Here is a 13194-nt window from a genome sequence, read left to right on the forward strand (position 1 = left end):
ACTTCATTAATGATAGCTACGTATCACTAATATGTAGTTAGTATTTTTCATAACTTTTTAATAATTATGTTATCTTCTCGCGGAAGATGCGACGACGTGAATATGATATGATTGAGAATCGAACGGATGCAAAGAAAAGGGCTAACGTTGGTCGTTGACCACGTTATCCTACTAAAATTGACCGACCACTGAACAATGACCGATGATAGAAAATATTGTAACTATATACAATTGTAATTATATTTACCACATTTATGATTTGGACTGTGGTCACTGTCATAAAAACAGGTTTTTAATATACTAAGTCGTGTGTCTCATCACACAGCTCACCGTTCAACGCGATTTCTTAAAAAACATTTTATATCTAGTTGTGATATTGGTTAAATCAGTAATTATCATCTAGTGGTTAATCATCGATTAACCGTCATTTTCATAGTTAATACCTATTACCTTTATCCTATAATAAAGCTCAATCTTACACAGACCACGTGGTTACCATAATATTATATTACTAGGTATGTTTCACGGACCACGATGAAATATAGTATACTCGTAGCCAGCCTGTGGATAACAAGGAATTGATGTTTCATTACTTATGAATAGGTATTGGATAAATGTAATAAACGACGTGTTACGGTGTATTATAAATACGAGGTAATGCTGTGATGGTCTACATTGCTCATGATTAAATGACGATAATATTTTCTTATGTTCAGCGATAACCCATAAAGAAAATTGATGACCACCGACCGTTTTTGCACGTACCTACATCGAACTACGTTTGGTTCTCGGCGGTACTCGATCAGTTTTTGATTCATCACGACCTTTATAGAATCTTTTGCATATATGACGAAATTCTGGAACACGAGTCTATATTGTTTGAACTTTAAACACATACTTACTTAAGGGTGATATATCTTAAGTTTTCATCCAAAGTCCTAGAAACTTTTCTATACTAAGGGCGACGAGTCGGTAAAACATAAAATTTTCATCTAGCTATTGCTTGTTACTTATTGTATACTAATTATTAATTATTATTCAGTGTTACGCCTATTAAACGATCACTGTGACTCAGTATTTATTGTATAGTTACACCTAATATAGTGTGATGTTGATGTATACCTACAGTAATATATAAAGCTAGGAATGCTAGGATTTAATTAATAATACATAAATCAAAGAATCACGCGGTCGTCGTAATGACCGTATAGAGTCTTTATGTATTATGTTAAAAAATGGTCAAGACTTTTCAGGATAAAAATTTCTGACGAAGACGTCTCGATCGCTAGTTACTTTAAAACACAATATATCTATATAACGTACGAGCATATCGATGTCAGCGGCCATATTTCGCAATTAAATCGTGAGTCGTAACGCAATACTTTTAAAAATATTAATATATATTAAACGGACGTGATAAATGTCGCGAACAATGTGCATAATATTATACGCACGCGCACTCACTGCAATGGTCACCACCGTTAATCTCGTTATATTATATTATTATGTAGGTAAACGTAATCTCGACTGGCGGCGTACGTGATGTATATAAATAACGAAAATAGCCGCCATTTTGTTGTCGACTGTGAATATTGAGGTTTTATTTTGCACGCACGTTTTTTATTATATTTTATTTACTGTTCTTATATATTATACATTGTTGCGCGAACGCACGCGCAGCACTTATCACGTAATTTGCTCAGACGCCTGCTATGCCCCATTATGCGTACTGTACGTAAATGTGTTTACGGGGGAAACAACTTTTTCTTCGAAATTAACTACCTATGGCGTCGTCATTATTTTTATTATGATTATTATCAAGTCAATATTTTATTGCCACAATATCTCGCAGTTATTAATATAATATAGTAGAATAACTAATAAGCAATATTTAACATTTAGTTACTTCTAAAAAAGCACGGCCTTCGAGTTATTCGCCATCTCAATTTTTTTATAACAATTTCAAAGCAAAAAATTACAAATGCGCCCCAATAATAATAATAATAATAATAATAATAATAAAACTACATAGTATAAAGTTATAGTTCATTATTTTGATGTCAACGTATTATTGCGGGTGCCAAAAATAACCTCTAAACATTTTCATTTTGTGGTTAACTACATGTAGGTAGTTTTGTCATTTTTTTTTATTAGTTTTTTGTTTCATTTACCACCCACATTCTCGACGTATACTCGTAAAACATATTATTCAACATCGCCATTATAAAAAACATGAGATGTAAAACGTATAAAATATAGGTATATTGATATAAGAAGGTTTAATACTGTTAAACAGCCAGATACACAGTATACATTATAAATATAGGACTAATGAAAGGGGTTTTATACCTCCATTAATTTTACATGCCGCCACTATACGTCGTATTGAGTATAATAATAATAATTTTACCGCAAATATTTTACAATTTGAGCAAAAAAAAAAAATAAAAAATGGTCATGTTTGTACGATCTACAATAATTTACTATTGAATTTTACGAAAAATCAACAGTATAATATTTCGTGTTTTTCTTTATAATAAAACTGTAGTCATAATAAAATTATTAATGTCCATGTACATTATATGGACTGATTATTGCTTCTTCATTTTGAACGCAATACATATAGTAAGGGAAAATAAAAAAAAGGTAAATTAACCACCACATTATGTGTCAGCACTAATAGATAAGATAATGATTATAATATGATACTATTGTAATAGTATACTTAAACTTAATATGAATAAAATATTAGTGCCATGAAATATGTTTTGAACTATATTAAGTGCATCGTTTGTCGGAAAATTTTTAACAGGAATTTGAATCAATTTTAAAAACACTTAAGAGAACCATTCACCTTCGTGTCGTGTTCTCCGTTTTACAAACCTAGAACACGGTAAAAACCATTCACGCAGCAAGAACCACTTGGACTGTAGTGCAAGTTAAACAACACAATTTATATACTATATTTAGGAAAACATTAATTGCGAAACATCGTTAAATACAAAAAAAGTTTTTATCGTTTCAAAATCCATTAGTTTTGTGCTTTTCAAACTTGAATAACTTTTTTTGTTGTTCTGATACGAAAAAAATAAAAACGATGTTACCCAGTCTAAACACATCTCTTTCTAGTGTGAAAATTTGGTTGCTTAATTTTGGGCTACAGATTGAGTAGTCCTTGTCAGTTGTCCGCGTGAAACTTAAAAGAATAGAATATTGTAAGTTTGTAAGACTGAGACAACTTATTATTGTACTGATGAAGCGTCCTCTAAATATAACGTTATTCTATGATATCAAGTCGTTTTTACACATCTCCAGAGGTTTTTATATCATATAATATACCATGTTTTTTTTTTTTTTTTTTTTTTTTTTTTTTTTTTTTTTTTTTTTTTTTAATAAAGTTGTATTTTAGCCTTTAGGTACTTTGTATAGATAATAACAGTGATGCGCTATCTGAACGACACTATTGTGAGTTATTTATTAGTTAATCTTTGCATATTCTTATAATATTAAATACAAAATAAATATGATTATTTTTCTAATGTCAGTGGACTGTCGTAAAAAATCCATCAGAGACACACGTAATAATGATAATAATAAAATCATAATAATAATATAATAATAATAATAATAATAATAATAAAAACAACAAAAATAAAAATTATAGAATAAAATATTATTTTTTCGGTCAGCGTAAAATACATCAAATCTACTGTATCGTATACGCACTGTCGTTTACGACGATCCGAATCAAGAACACGCGGGTACCTACTGCATTGTAGCTGACTGGACGGGGCGGGAAGGGTCGAACTATACTGATATACTATATATAATATGTACATGTAGTAGATTATTATATGAACATAATAATATCATATATTTGTATATTATATGTGCTATATGTATAGATACTCCGGTAATCATATTTTTACGGCTTTCGACATGACGCGCTCTGGCTCTCGGCCGGTATTACCTATATATATATATATTATGTATGTATCCGTGCGGCCGGAGACTTAAACGACACCTCTCAGTAATCTAAAACTATAACATAACAACGTAGCTTATAGTTGTGTTATTGATGATAATAATAATAATAATAATAATAATAATAATAACAATAATAATAATATAAGCAGAGGCATTACTATATAATATTATTATACTCGTAATATTGTTATTATGTGTTGTGCGTTTAATAGCGAACGATAAAAATACTAAAAACTAGTTCGTCCGATGACGATAGCCATTAAAATATCGTTTAACTGCGTGGTAACCGAAATGCTCGTACTTATAATATAATATAAAAAAATAAAATAATATTGTTAACGCCGAACCGCGCGTTGTATAAATAATGTTCATTGGTGTACTAAAACGTATTATACGAGAAAATGATATGAGAATACGTTCTGCACGAATATTACTGTATTTTGTAATACTTTCTGTATTAAAATGTAATATTAAATAATATAGGATTGCGTTTGGAATTCGCAGACAAAATATGTGTAAATATATGTCATGAGTAAAGTTTAAAAATAATTAGTAGCAGTATACGTTAACAATCGGGTAATGTAAACTTTCTTCTTATAAATGTGTAGTGTATATATGTAGCGTGTATTATTTACCTAAACACGTATCTATGCATACATTAACAAATCCATGTATATGTCGCATCCATATCGCGTAATAATTGTACGTTTCGTAAAATGGATAAAGTTTATATCCAATTCGCGAAACGGAAACGCTTTTTTTCCACTTCGCGTAATTCCGCTATTTGGACAACATTTCACGAAATGCATACCTAAACCACACATAACGGAACTATAGTTCCGTCATATGGACAAACACTTAACGTAACAATATTTATAATAATATTTTTTATTGTTTTTAACATAGTACAGAATTATAAATACCGATTATGAATATTATAATGAATTAATAATTATGAAAATTATGAATTATTATGAAAATGATTACCCGTGAATATAATAAATTATGAAAATTATTAACTATAAATATAATGAAATCAAACATACTAATCCTAAATAAGAATTATTTATTAGATTATTATTAAATTAATTGATTTGTTTGTATATATATATATATATATACATTTGATCTATTTATTTAATCAACATTTACTTTTACATATATAATATAAACATTTTTTTTTCTTCACCTTATCCGGATAATGTGTTTATTATCTATTTTCTGTTTTTAATCGTAGCATAAATACAAAATACAGAGTAGGCCACTACGTTTTTCTTGTTTCCAATAAGATCACAAAGAAAAACCATAAAACACGATTGCAAACCTTTTATAATGCATTAGTGTGTAATTTTATAATATGTCGATATCATCTGGTCTGTTAAATATATGACATATTATATGTAATAATAAATTTGTCTCAAACTCGACATTATATTTTATAATTCTCACATGTCTCATTTGTATATGTATACAAGCGTAATGTATACGACGGACTTCGATGTCACCGCCTTAGTTGTAACGATCGAAAACATAGTAGCGGGTGCGCAGTGCGTATTAAATATATATATATATATGAAAAGCAAATAACTTTAAACTACAGTATTATTATATATTATATTAAACCTACTTAATATAAACTGCAGGGAAAAAACGAAAAAATGACGACAATGACGACGCATGTTAAATATATAGGGCGGCGTATGGTGTGATATACATATAACGTGTGTATTATATAAAGCATACTATATATTTAGGTATAGCCGGTCGAATTTTACGACTACCCCTGAGGGCAAATAATATATTATTATTATAAAAATCCGATGCGGCGCGCGGTATCGTATGTCACGCACCGTTGTGGCTGCTTCGGCAAAAACACATGGCCGACAGATTTTTGGGACATTTTTATACATATATATTTTATATATTATAATATATTGTACGCCCGGTGAAACTGTGTGTGTGTATGCTTATATGTACATTTGTATAATAATATTAAAGTGCAAAATACGCACCCAGACAGCAGACCGATATATATATATATATATATATATTTATAGACATATTCGGTAACCCTCCTATATATATATATATATATAATATATGTATAATTAACTTCTGTCTAGCATCGGGCGATATAAAATCATGGACATGTGTGTGCTCTTTTGGTGGTGTATAATATACAGAGCGATTTCATAGTCTGATTGGTTTCTTTTGGAAATTCACGAAACGAAAACGTATAATCTACTGCGCCGAGGGGCATGTATATTATTATGTAGAACGCATCTGCAATATCTCAATTAGTTCGTCATTTCGAGTAATTATGTCTGTCCTATCAAATACCGTTCTTGCACTGAAACCCGATATTTCAAATCGTTCGATACATCTTTGCTCTTGAAACATTTTGTTTTTTCATAAATCTATTCCTGCATTGACCTCCGAAAGGAAAAAAAAACTCCATAATGATATTAATATTTCTACGTTCTACACAGAATGAAATATGCCAAAATATATATATTTATACATTATACTTGTGAAGCAGAATATTATTATTACGTTTACGCATTGTTTTTATTATGAACGTAATTCGCATAGTGTTGATTTCTTTCTGCTGATCACATTATAATACTATGATAGTTTTAAATACCTACGATGCACTCACACACTTAAAATTCGTAAAGACGTGAAATCTGTTTAACTGTTGTGTACCTATATATATTCGATGTTAAAGAGAAACGATATCTTTTAACGAAAACAAACGGGTTGAACGGCAATGCTTAAAAATAATCTCAATTTAAAGACGAACTTTAAAGGTTTTAATACGAGTGTATTGTTGGCGTTCTAGACCACTCTGTATGCACACATGACGCAAACCACCGTGCATAAACGCATTATACATTATGTACGTGTGCTTAATATATGATATATAAATATATATGTATATATATTACGTATGTATGTATATATACATACATACGGGGAACATGTTTTGATACCCTCATTAGCCAAAGGGGCTCTGTTGTTTCCGGCCCACGCCGTATTCGCGTATATGAGTATAAGGGTTTTTAATTATCCTGGAAAATAGTAATATATGTGGTTGAGTCTGCAGTGTGAAACGGAGGTTGGTGTATATTATGGTATATATTATGCGATGAGAAAAGAAAAAAAAGTGACTCGGCTAGTCTATAAAATTTCCGCAACCTATTAACATTCCTTTTGATAAATAACGTATGATTTTGTTTTAATGACGTCTCAATTGTTGTATAGACACGTAGTCTAGCCGCGTATACGTATATATATATATATAATATATACGTATACACAGCCGTCTGCTGCGACTCGTTTCAGTCGTTAATATGAAATTATTATATTTCATATAACTCGATGTACGTATTTATGTTTAGGTAAATGCATTTTATATTACGCGATACGTGCTTGCAAACGAATAACGATCGATTGTGCTCGTGCGTTTTTAATCGAACCTATATATTACGTCGTATACGCACGTTGCATAGTTTTATAATATTATTAATCATTATATCGTTGTAAATAAACTTTTTAATCTTCGCACATATTGTATGAACCCGGTTCCGGGTGTAAATCGTACACGAGTCGAGTGTAAAACGTACATCCTGGAACTGTGCAGGATAATATTGTTCAAAGTTTATCGTCTATACGTGCGGGGGGAAGTTTAACAGCACATTATTAACGGATCGCAAACACTGCAGACACGAACCAATGATACCGTGACGTAGACTTTGCATAAAGTCATAAGGACAATATTATTATCTCACCACATGGATACATTTTCTGGTGAAAATTTTCCACGCGTGGATCCTGAAGTCTTATAATCGGGCACATTGAACAACCTAACCTAACCTCTGTAGATAATAGCACACTATTAATGTATTAATTCGTGCGTATCACGTGATTTATCACGCGTGTTATATGTATTACAATTATATAACTATACAAAGTTCTAATATATTTAATTTAATTAACACTAAGTAACTATTATGTTTAATTATGTAAATAACAGCATATCAAACATAAGTGGTCGTATCTGATGGCAATAAAATATGAAAATATGAAGATAATGTCTCAAAACAAACAACGAAAAAACTATGTTTAAATAATTTGAATGATTTCTAATCAACAACAAATACACAAAACTGATTATTTTCTTGAATATCAAAGTCAAACGAATGTCAAAATGAGTAAAATGATATGATTTACGTTCTCATTAATTTATTATATTTGTATTAAAATAAAAGAGGAATAGTAGTTGAATGAGTTCTATTGACCACTGCTGAATAAATTCTATGTAGCTCATTAATGTATAGGTACTTATTCTTCTACGACTAATTTATTTAGTAATAACTAACAATATATTATGCATCACGCAATGATTAATCTAATTAAATGCTTTCAAAATAATACTGTCAAACACTTGAACATTTTGAAGAAGTTGCAAGATAGACTTATATACATATATTTATGTGTAATATTATGTACACTGTAGTACAACTATATTGTCTATACTTCAACTCAAAGTTTGAACCTGTGTAGTGTATAATCTACGTTATCTTTATCAAAATCATCATATAATATAATTTATAGGTAAGCACTAAGCACCAAGCACCTATTAAACATTTATAGTTAAATAAAAATTCAACTTCCTACTGCCTGAAGGCCATCAACGGATTTAACAAGTCACTAATCATGTCTTCTCGTTGTAAATCACTTACACTTATTATGCTAACCTAATACAAATAAATTGTGTAATTTTACTAACAAGTTGACCCGGTAAACGTAATTTTTAGAGTGGTTTAGAGTATTGTTATCACTAGTATTATAGGTACATGTATGCCAAATGTCAGAAAATACATGCGTATGAGTTTATAAAATACTCCCACTGAAAAAAGCACTTTTGTTTTTTCACAAGTTTTTCAATTTTCTAGATAACTTTTCCAATTTTTTTTCCGTAAAAATTTTAATTGAACTGTTACTATTATAAACATTAAAGAAAAAAACGAATTTAATTAATTAATCCATTTTCATGCTATGCGCTTATAAATAAATAGCATTCAATTTTTATATAATATAAATGTAGAAAAATGATAAATGTAAAAATAAAATTAATATTGCAGTTGATACTGTTACAATATTATATCGAAATTTCCTTTCGTATTGTGTGGCACGTTAAGTCAAAAATTATGAAACTTCGAGATACAACTTTTTTAAATTTAATTGGCGCGATTAAAAATAAATGGCCAGTGAATTATTTTTTCTAGAATTGACACTATTTATTGACCACTGACTATCATTATACAATCATCAATATTAAAATATCATATTATAAATAAATATATATATATATATATATAAACCTATGCATTATATGTTTTGTATAAAATACTATTCAAATGTAATTTTACTAAAAGTGTATTAGTATCACATATAGATTAATTGTTATTCAATGAGCACTATTCGTAATATAAATTTATCTATATATAGATATACCTACCGGTATAATATTGTTAACATTTTTTTAGAAAGTTTTCCTTTTTTTGGTCAGGTAAAATTGTGGGCGCATTAGGGCTTCACCCCGTACACCAAACGAGTGTGTAATAATAACAGTCACATGGCGTAAACATATTATATAGGTAGTACCTATGGGATTTCACGCAGGACACTCTTACTACCCGCCTGGCCGCCACCGTACGCGGACCACCTCGCCACGCTAACAAAGACGCCGCGCACGAGATCAATCACGCCACACACGCGGCGATATTTACACGTACATATTATAATATTATTATATCACATATTATACGATCGTGATACTATGGTGTATAAGGGCGGTGGTACGTCAAAGAGCTCTAACAATTGTAAATATTGATAGACTGAAAACGCACACAATCGTATATATCATATTATATAGGTACACAATAATGTATAATATTATGTGTATAGGTTTATATAGTGGCCCCGTGAAGGTGTATCTCGTATACTCTTACATATATATATATATATATATATATATATATATATATATATGATATAAGTAATAAGTATGCGTGTGCGTGTGTGTGTTTTTGTGCAAGTCCTAATAGTGAGAACGGTGTAGTTGTTTTTATTGTGATGAGTGTGTGTGTGTGTGTGTGGTATTAATAATAAAATATTGAAACGGACTGGAAAACGACTCGCGCCTCCCCGATAATAGTTCGCGGCCGGCAACGGAAAGGCGCATGGGGGGGGGGGGGGCTCACTCGGCCGGATGGCGTGGTGGAGGGCATATTATAATATTATTGCCGTGGCGGTCAGTGCTGCAGGAGGCGGTGGTGGCGTGCGCGACAAACAACACAATACTTGGCTTAATGACCCGGCCTAGCCCTCCGAGCCCGGCATTCGAAACAATCACGTACGATTTTTTTATAATAACACCGTCCAGTATTATTTACGTACGTAAATACAATATTATTATACATGCCGACAACGCGGTTATAATATTATTATAATACGACGCTACGGTTCCCAGAAGTCGTGTGTGTGTGTGTTCGTTGTACGCATATAGTGCCGTACATAATAATAATAATAATAATAATAATAATAATAATAATAATAATAATATTATACACGGACAAGCCTTCGTCGTAAACGCCTTTTCCTACGGGACGGAACACATACTTACGTTATAGTATAGACTAAATTTTATTATTAAAATATAGGTTGTCGCAATGGCAATTTTTTCTTTTTTTCGTATAAAACAATATACGTTTCTATATCGTCGCCGTATCAACGATCGCGTGACGGGGAATATCGCGTCTCTCGTTCGCCCGTCACGTCTTGCGGCGCACTTTCCGCAGGAAAACCACGTCGTTTTAGTTTTGCAACCGTATCGCATCGTCGCGTATCGATGTTGTCTACACCGTTTGACCGCGGCGGTTGTCGACGCTATTGATGGGTTTTGACTAGACGACGATACAGACTTGTACGAACAATGAGCTTTTGCCCCCCCCCCCCCAAACACGCACGTGATCCGATCGAAATATAACGTATAATTCCAAAATCCTACAACTGTACAGCGTGTTTGACGAATGCACTCGGACGGACGTCATAATATTACACAAATATTTAAGTAAACCATTCCCACTAATCGTGAATTTTATGGCTGTATATAATATATTTTATTGACTCGTATTGCTTTATTGCTGACAGTCCACGGGGAGGTGGTGGCGAATAACAAATACCAAATATCAAATACCAAATAGTCATGTAAGTGCCTAGGACCTAGGTACTTTGTTCCCACTACGATATGACGACGGGTATCAATGCATTTCCATCAAGTATACGAGTCGTGGGAACCCGACTCAATAATATAATATTTTACGGTGTTCGTTTGATTTACGGACGTTTTAATTTTCATTCATATTGTTACATAACATACGACTCAATTGTAAGGTTATATAGCTTAATTATTTTAGCAGAGATAAATTTTAGTCGTGGATAAAATTATTATGTATGCGATATAATAATTAACTCAGATATTATAACGATATAAAAAGAACCATAACATTATACTATTATACGTAAAAAACATTTTCACGGTAGTTAAAAATTTGATTGACATTCGCTTTCGCGTTTTGCACTTGGACTAAATTAGACACATGTGTAATATAATTATTTTCCATTAATCAACTGGTCTAATTTTAGGCGTTTATTTATATGTTACACGTATGTATTATATCATACTTATTGCAATGCGGCCTCAGTTCCACCACACGTAAAAGTTTTTGTAAATAAATGTAATGTGTGGCGTCTATAACTATAACATACGTGCTTAATTAATGTTTTTTTTTTTTTTTTTGTAATACACCAAAGTAGTGAATTTTCATCATAATATCGTACTGGGTAAAAAAATATCGTTTTATAAAAGTTAGATATTACATATTATTTATCGCGCGCCTTAGAATTTACGTCTGACATAATCATAATAACAAGACTATGCTCGTTTAGAAAAAAGGATTTTTTCTTCTTTTTTATAGACGACTACAGTAATTCTTATCTTGTATTCGTTTTGCATTTTTCTTTTTTATTGTTTTTATACGTTACATTATTACCTATATTTGTTCTTTTATGGTGGTCTACTGGATTTTTCACGTTTTGAACAATAATTATTTGCGCGCATTCGTGTACACCGACTATAATATATACAGACACTTTGTTAGGTATGCGGTGGTGGTTAGAAGGCGGAATAACGAATAATATAAATTATAATGGAACGAGTCTAATTTTTTATTACATTATTCCTACTGTACGCGCATCGCGCAGGTACCCTATACATATAATAATAAATATAGCCCATAATTATAAGTCGTAAAAAAAACCACGCGGCTGGCTGGAAACGGCCCGAGGGGGGCTCCACTTCGCCATTTCAGATCCTCCGCCCGATTTCTGTATTATTTTTTTTTTTTTTGCATTAACTTATAGGTATTACGGGTATTACACATCGAACATTATAATATACGTAATAAAATGTATCATTATATTATACGTGCTTCGTGCATATGCGCCGCGTTAGCAGGATGTATTTATTTACTTCGTTACATTATTATTGGGCTGCACATTCGACGCCATATTGTGTAGACTTTACATTACAACACCAGTATTAAATTAAATGTGTAATGAAATACCTGTGCATTAAAAATAATATGATGGCTTTAAAAGTACGTTTTTTAATCAGATTATTATTATTACTATTATTATTCTTTGAACCAATGGGAACAACTAGACGCGAAACTCGTTTATGGTTTTTTTTTCTTTTTTTTTTTTTTTAGATAACAGAATTCCTTTGTAATATTATATTCATTATATTCATTTATTCGTTTCGACAACGATCGATAGGTTGGATTCATACGATTACACGATCTAACGTGGCGCCATCGCAGTAGCTTTTCTAGATACCTACTTTTTTTCATTCCACAGTGTTTATGGTGATTCGTAAACTATTATCGGATTATCTCAATTCGACCGCGTACTCATTATACAACACAACCCTAGTTTGAAAAATAGAATGATTTCTATTCAATAATAGGTTGCTATTGACTGTGCAAATTTTAATAACACAGATACCGTTCTTTAGCTATATATCGTACGGCGTAACTATCTACATATTTAGTCAAAATCACGCGTAGTATTATTAAATAT

The 13194-nt window shown here is 31.2% G+C and overlaps 1 protein-coding gene across 2 annotated transcripts in view; it reads left to right on the forward strand.

Moving 5' to 3' along the window:
* The window catches only part of LOC112593226 (AT-rich interactive domain-containing protein 3A-like), an 86718-nt gene that overhangs the window by 49557 nt on the left and 23967 nt on the right, over positions 1-13194 (forward strand). The gene's annotated exons all lie outside the window — the stretch shown is intronic.

Source organism: Melanaphis sacchari, unplaced genomic scaffold (assembly GCF_002803265.2).
Source record: "Melanaphis sacchari strain LSU unplaced genomic scaffold, SCAv2.0 Contig1_pilon_pilon, whole genome shotgun sequence".
Lineage (NCBI taxonomy): Eukaryota > Metazoa > Arthropoda > Insecta > Hemiptera > Aphididae > Melanaphis > Melanaphis sacchari.